The sequence below is a fragment of the Falco peregrinus genome, chromosome 3 (assembly GCF_023634155.1).
Source record: "Falco peregrinus isolate bFalPer1 chromosome 3, bFalPer1.pri, whole genome shotgun sequence".
NCBI lineage: Eukaryota > Metazoa > Chordata > Aves > Falconiformes > Falconidae > Falco > Falco peregrinus.
Window position 1 is genome coordinate 52841438 of NC_073723.1, and position 7472 is coordinate 52848909.

The 7472-nt window shown below is 37.3% G+C and overlaps 1 non-coding gene across 1 annotated transcript; it reads left to right on the forward strand.

Moving 5' to 3' along the window:
- Window positions 1–2765: 2765 nt before the first annotated feature.
- On the forward strand, window positions 2766–2836 carry TRNAG-CCC (transfer RNA glycine (anticodon CCC)). The gene has a single exon. It is a non-coding gene; the product is annotated as a tRNA-Gly (tRNA).
- The last annotated feature ends 4636 nt before the right edge of the window (window positions 2837–7472 follow it).

The following is a 7472-nucleotide window of genomic DNA, read 5'->3' on the forward strand; positions in this document are numbered from 1 at the left end:
ACTCTGAGACTTTTCTAGCTTCTCACAAACTTTCTCAATATAATTATGTTGTGATTTCTGTGTGGTCTTTTGTATTAGAGAAGAATTGCAGTATTGTGTGGAATTGCTATATTCCATCAGAATGGGATTCTTAAAATCAACACATTGTCTCATGCTACTCTAAGAACTGGAGTGCGTGTTTTGATTAATTGCGTACTAATAGAGTCCCTACATGTTACTTCACAAGACCAGAAAGTGAGTGACTCTCCAGCTCCTACTAAGCTGCAAGAAGACAGAGAATTATCTACTAGTGTTCTTCCTAGAAAGATTAGTTGTGTCTCTTTCCTATTTAGAACATGCAGTACACGCAAGAAATAGGTTTCATGCTCACCTGAGATTCTAGGAGCACATGCAGTTTAAATAGTCTCATTTCCTGTCCTGTCTTGTCTCTCTTGCTATGAGAGAAAGGGAGAATTCTACCTCCTACATCTTCTAAAATGGCTATCATATTCTCAGTATCTTTTATGAGCCCATTGAAGTGGGCCTGCTTTTATAATCAGAAGTGTACTTCAAATTATATTGAAGGCATTGATGACAATATCTTCACACGCGCTGATACTGAGTGCTGTACAGAGGCATCTGGAAATAGTGTTGCCTTTGGGAAAATGATCCTGAATTCATTTTTTCCCCCAAAGAATTCCAAGACTTTTCTCTAGCTAACTTGTGTTTGAGCTTAGAAGGATCTAAAATACAAAACTTATGCAAATTTCAGTGGGGAAAAAACTTCCAGTTACTGAAATACGTTGGGATTTGTTGTCTATATGAACATTCACCCCCTATATGTGTTGTCTTTCCTTCATAGTATGTTAAGCATCTTGGATGAAAGAAGCTGAGGAAAAACAGTGCATTTGACCTGATGTATACCTGTTTCCTATGAAGGCTGAGTACATCTTACAGATACCATTAGGTCAGAAAAGATCAGGTACACATGCTATACGAAGTTACTGAATGTATGAAAGCTTAGGGAAAGAAAGATAAACTTAGCATGCTTCTCAAATTGGGGCAGAGATCCTGAGTGAGCTGCATAAGCCGTGATAAATTTAAAGACCTATACAAAGGGGTGTAGTACGGAACACATGCACCAAAGAACAGTAGTTCTTTCAGCTGTAGTCCACTTGCTTTTCTGCTTGAAATATTTATATCTTCTAGCATCCATGCTTAAAGTGATTTGACTTCTTTATATGCATCAAAACAATTTTGCTCCACATGAAAGGTATAGGAAATCAGAGTGGAACAGTCATTGTTTGGTTCCTTTTGTTTCTTTCCAGCTTCAGCACAGATCCGCTTACTCTGCAGTGTTCAGATGAATTGCTCTCTTGGCTTTGGTATTTTGAAATTTAAGTCTTTTTACATCATAGACATTTTGGAAGTAATTTGTGAAGCCATTTAGTCATCACCTTCCCCAAAATAAGATCAGCTATACTTATACCCATTTTAAGAAACAGTCAATCAGATTAATTTTTTAGGGTTGCTGGTGTTGGTTGTGTCAAAACTTCCCTAGGCAAGGTGAGCAGTTAATTGCCTAGTGACCTTTTTCCAGTATTTTAGAATATACGTTACTTTCTTCAGGTAATTTGCTTCTGGTAGAGAATTCTTTTTCCTACGTAGTCCTGTAAGTATTGTTTATATGAGGATGTTATGGGTTATATAGACATATTAAAAGTGCTTAATTAGGGAGAACAGTATATGTCATGAAGTATGTGATCTGTAAGTCTTCTACATGTAGAATTTGCAAAATTAAGTCATCTATCTCTGGAATAGTTGTGAGAGCTATTTCAGAATCAGGTCACAAGACCATCTGTAGAAAAACTTTCTGGTTTGAAAGTGATGTGGTGTGGTCTGAATAGTTCAAATCAGTGTTATCAGAGGCTGCAGGATTCAGAAATTCTGTAAGAACTAACCAAAACCATTACCAAAAGTGTATGGAAATTATTTGTTCAGGGACAAATTTGCAACTGAAGTTTCATCTGGTAGTCAGAATATCCTTGAAACTCTCTTTATTGGATGGAGTATTGTAATTACTTCTGATCCCAGCTAATCATTTGGTCTTTGGTCTCAAGGCCATACTGTACCTTCACAAATTCCTTATTTTTCACTGATTCTCCATAACAGTATCTTCTTGACCTCTTTTATCAGTCTGTCTGTAACTGGTAATCCACTTACAGTTATAACTCTCTTAAATCATGGTTATGTCACAGCCCTTGTTACTACTCACTCTGGTATAGTTGCTCTGTATCTCATTGCCAACCTCACTAGTGTGCAGGAAAATGTAATCAGTGCATGGGACAGAGGCAGACCTGTGAGTCTAACGAATAGAATTATTATTACTGTCTAATGAGATGGCTGTTAACTAAATGGTCTTAGACTTGGAAGTAGCAAAGTACATCTGCTTTCATCTTGCCACCCTTTAGCCAAAAAATTTCTGTTGCTCTTTCTTGTAATTGTCTTTGAGCATTAACATGTAGGGAAGATTTGGGCCATTCAGCTGTGTTTTTCCTAACATGCTTGTAGTAGATCCTGATCATCTCTAGTGTTTTAATTCACAAGGAACAAGCTCTTTTAGATCTATGCAAGATTTTTGTCTCAATAGTTAAAAAAAGGGGGAGGAATCCTTTGTATTTAAGGATTGTCTAAATCAATAACTGACTATGCAGCACTTTGCATGCTGGTGCAGCACTTTGCATGCTGGCACAGCCCAGGGTGATTTCATTGTAGGCTGCACAGAGGCACCAGTGGTGTAGTGGTATCATGCAAGATTCCCATTCTTGCGACCCGGGTTCGATTCCCGGCTGGTGCAGGGAAAATCCCATCTTCCATCCTCAGCAGCAGCTGTTATAACCCTGGAGCTCAGTTTGTGAGTTAGGGCTGTTACAGCTTCTGCAATATTGAAAAATGCTTGTATGTGGATTTGTGTAAATCAGTCAGTCCTGGCTTTTAAGCACAGGGTCTTACAGGTGTGTGACAGTGCTGAAGCCTCTAGGTCAGGTGTCCTCAAACTTTTTAACCAGGGGGCCGGCGCGCGGATGCAGTGGCAGGCAGTCATCTGCATCTGCTTGGTTCCCCCCAACCCACAGCGGGTGGGGTCTGTAAATACCGGGGGGCGGATTGAGGACCCTGGGGGGCTGTATCCAGCCTGCGGGCCGTAGTTTGAGGACCCCTGGTCTAGGTGATATTTTGTAAAGACTGTATTGCAGTTTTAGTTCTAGTGGGGCTGAGTTCTTGTCTCCATCGGATTGATCAGCTGCTTGGGAATCAGTACATTGAGTCTAGCTGTAGACGATCTCTTAACAGGGAAAGGGCAGTTGTAATACATACTGTATACATGGTATATGTTAGGTATAGTTCATCAAGATGCATGTGGGCAATGTTTTCTGTTCTCTTGCTTTGTGCTTCTTTGTTACATGAATTTTGGGAAGGGAAATTAAGTCGCTGTGGGCTTGCACTCTCTTACAAGTTTTTCAAGGAGTATATCGAAGATACTTACAGCTGTAAGACTGTATATTTAGGAGCCAGCAGTTCACATGCACTGAAAGCGGAATGTGCAGAGAGAGACTGTGTGTTTGTGTGTGTGTGTGTGTGCATGCCTGTGTGAAATAACCTGTGAAGTTTAGTCCTTGAACACTTAGAAATCTTTGGATTTTGTAAGGTAAATTATGTTTCCTTCCTTTAACTAAACAAACGACACCCTGTGTTAAAGCAGCTGATCTTTGAGAAAAATATTCTGGCCACTAATTCAGCCAAGGAAATGTGTGATCAGTGCCAGCGTGTTGTGGGTTTGCAGATTAAGTGTCGGAAACAATGTTACATATCCTATGAAGTTCCTTACAATACCATTTAGGTTTATCATTCTAATTCAGCACTCAGTAACTTTATTTTTCAATGATCCCATTCTTCTACAAAGAAATATTCCATTGAAGAATATTAAGTTCTGATGATACAGAGGTTGTATTCTGTCAGTCAAAGCAATATCAGGGTTTACCTGTAGTTTTTTTGTATTTGATTCTGTTTGGGTTTTGCTGTATAATCCAGCAGTCTAATCACATAGTATTTTAAGTTCACTTCTGTTAAACAGTTCACCTCTGAAAGTTTGTTTGTATGCAGATAAATTGAAATTGTTCTATGTGATCTAAGAATTCTACAAATAGCAACATACTTAGGAATTTGAATTCATCAGCTGTATGACCTGTACCACTGCACTGATATGAAGTATCCTAGACATGGCCTTTTATTATAAGATAGATGAACTGAGACTCTGTCCAGTTTTAACACTTCCAGATAAAAGGGCTGTTCTTGCCACTTTCTTCTCATCCAGAATTGATAGGTTTATATTATATTTGGGAAGAGGGGCTCAAGAAAGCTGTTTAATATTCAAGGTTCACCTCCTTCAAGCTCAAGAGCAGTCCCTTCCAATGAGTAGGAAGGAAGGCAAAAATGCCAGGAGGCTTGCATGGATGACACCAAATTGGGAGAAGTGGCTGATACTCTGGAGGGCTGTGCTGCCATCCAGAGGGACCTCATCAGGTTGGAGAAATAGGCTGAAAGGAACCTCATGAAGTTCAACAAGGAGGAGTAAAAAGTCCTGTGCCTGGGGAGGAACAGCACCAGGCACCAAGATATGCTGGGGGCCACCCAGCTGGAAAACAGCTTGGCAGAAAAGACCCTGGAGGTCCTGGTGGACACCAAGTTGAACATGAGCCAGCAATGTGCCTTTGCTGCAAATAAGGCCAATGGTATCCTGCACTGCATTAGGAGGTGCATTGCCAGAGATGGAGGGAGATGATCCTTTCCCTCTACTCAGAACTAGTGAGGCCCCACTATGTCCAGTTCTGGGCTTCCCAGTACAAGAGAGACATGGATGTACTGAGAAGAGTCCAACAAAGGGCCATGAAGATGATGGAGGGATTGGAGCATGTGTCCTATGAGAAAAGGCTGAGAAAGCTGTTCAACCTGGAAAGACTTGGGGGATAGTAATAATGTATATAAGTACCTGACAGGAAGGTGCAAAGAGCATGGAGCCATGTTCTTTTCAGTGGTGCCCAGTGGCAGGACCAGAGGTGATGGGCAAAAACCAAAACACAGGAGATTCTGTATGAAAATCAGGAAACATAGTACAGATATACAGGAAAATGAAAAAATGGATATGTATAATTGTTTGATATCAGTAAACTATCAGGCCTTATGCTCATGAATAAAAAGACTTTAAGGCTTTGATGTAGAGCCTGGTGTATTCAACATCAAATAGCAGGATAATGAAATACTGGTTTTCAGTAAATTTGAACAATTTAATTTTAATTAATAATAATTCATTTAATAATAAAATTTTAGAATGTTTTAGCTCTACTTTTTCAATAATGGGTTTTATTTTTATTAATACACTTTACAAAACAAAATGTAAGATTGGCCATTTTATTTCAACAGCTCAAGACAAAAGGTGTATCAGTCAGAAGTTGAAACTATCTGCAAAAGCCTGTGTAAGACTGAACAGCAAATAGAAAGACTAAATGATGATCTCTGTAATGCTGAATTGTCCTACAGTGAAAATAAAAGGAAGTATGAGGACTTAAAAAATGCCAAAACTGCAGAAGAAATCTCTTACAAGATATAATTTTTCATCAAATTCATTTTTTAGAGAAGAAGAATTGAAAATAATGTTCTTTGTATCAGAGAATTATTGGGCAAGCAACCGAATATTAAAAAAAATATAATTTAAAACATTATGATTTTAATGCTGCATTTTAAAACACTTGAAAAGTAGCAAATAATAATAGTCTCTGGAAGATAAAATAAACTGGTTACTAAACGGTCGTAGGTAATAGCAGGCTAAAAAGTAAAGTTAACAGGTTAAATATTCTCAGCCATACAAAGAATTTGTTATTGCTAAGTGATTTAAAATGAATACTAACAAATAACAATCTCATTCTTTATGTAACTAAATGATTAGAATAATTTGTAAATCAGTATAGTTTTATTTCATGCTAAATGTAATCATTGCAAATGAAATACTAGGTTAGAATAATTAATTATCATTTGGATATCATTAGTTATCTAGAATTGAAATTTTAATTCATCCTTCTATAGAAGCCTTGCCATGACTATGAAGACTTAGAAGACTTGCAAGACTTGTTTTTTCACTTCACACAATTCTTCATGAATAATATGGTACATATGCATACAACTTTTAGGATCAGTGTTATTGCAAAGTGTAAGATTCAGCATTCAGAAATATGGAAAGAAAATAAAATGGGGAATTTTTAAGGGTCTTTTTTTACCATGGAGGTATAAGTGGTGTTTTGCATATTCTTCACTAGAGAACTTCTGCTACATAGAAGGTATAGATTGCCTGAAAAGACTTTCACAGTTTTATTTTCCGTAATAATTTTAGGATTTCATTACTTGTAATCAGTAACATTAGGAACAGTAATAGTATTTTCCTGGTTATAATATGCATTGGTATATTAGGCACTCCACATGCTTCCTGCCTGCCTTTTCACCTAGCTGCTGGCCAAAAGTAAACGTATGTCCAAGTACCAGACTCTGCTTCTGAAAAGAAAAAAGGAATCATTGGATATGATTTAAAAGTCAGCTAAAAAGCTCATAGAATCAAGGTAAAAAACTGTAAAACATGAGCTAGAGAACTTTAGAGCTGTTTTCATAATGAATAGGAGTGAGTCAGTTTTATGTTTGTTAAAGTCCTTCATAGTGCCAGGTTGTCTTCTCTTGGATCAAAATTCTATTCCCAAAATATCTGAATTTGCACCATGCAGTTTTGTCTTATACATTGTATTTTTTTGGTATATTATGCTGTTTTATAGCCATATGTTTTAATACTAAATTTGTATGACTTTTCTGTTTTGTTTGTATATAAATTTCCCAAGCACTATTTTCTTCACATTCTCAGCACTGGGTGCTGAAATATTTACACAAATGGATGTTGAACTGTACAATCAGGGGAGTCCACTATGAGTCTTCTTATGGTTTAAGTATTTAAGGGATGCTAAATATTAGTCTAAAAAGCAAGGATTTTAGAAGGGATTCAGGTAAAGCCTCTAGATATTTGCTGTCCTACATCCTCCCCCCCCCCTTTTTTTGTGTGTGTGTCTTATTTTATGTTTACTCTTTACTATTAAAAATTAATTTAGAATTGGTGATACTTTCTTCTATTAATTTTACAGTCATATTTTAGACTTTTGACATCCACAACATTCTGTGGTAAGGAATTCAACAGCTTTGCCATGTGTTGTGTTAAAAACTAAATTGTTTCTTTATTTTCTGCCTGGCATATACTATCTTTGTATAGGACCTGGTTCTTATTTTCAAAGATGTATTGTTCAGTCATTCCATATTCACTTCCTACATGTCAGACATGACTTTATAGGCTTTTATCATATTCTTCCTCTTTTTCAAGCTGTGGTCGCCTAATCCATCAACTTGTT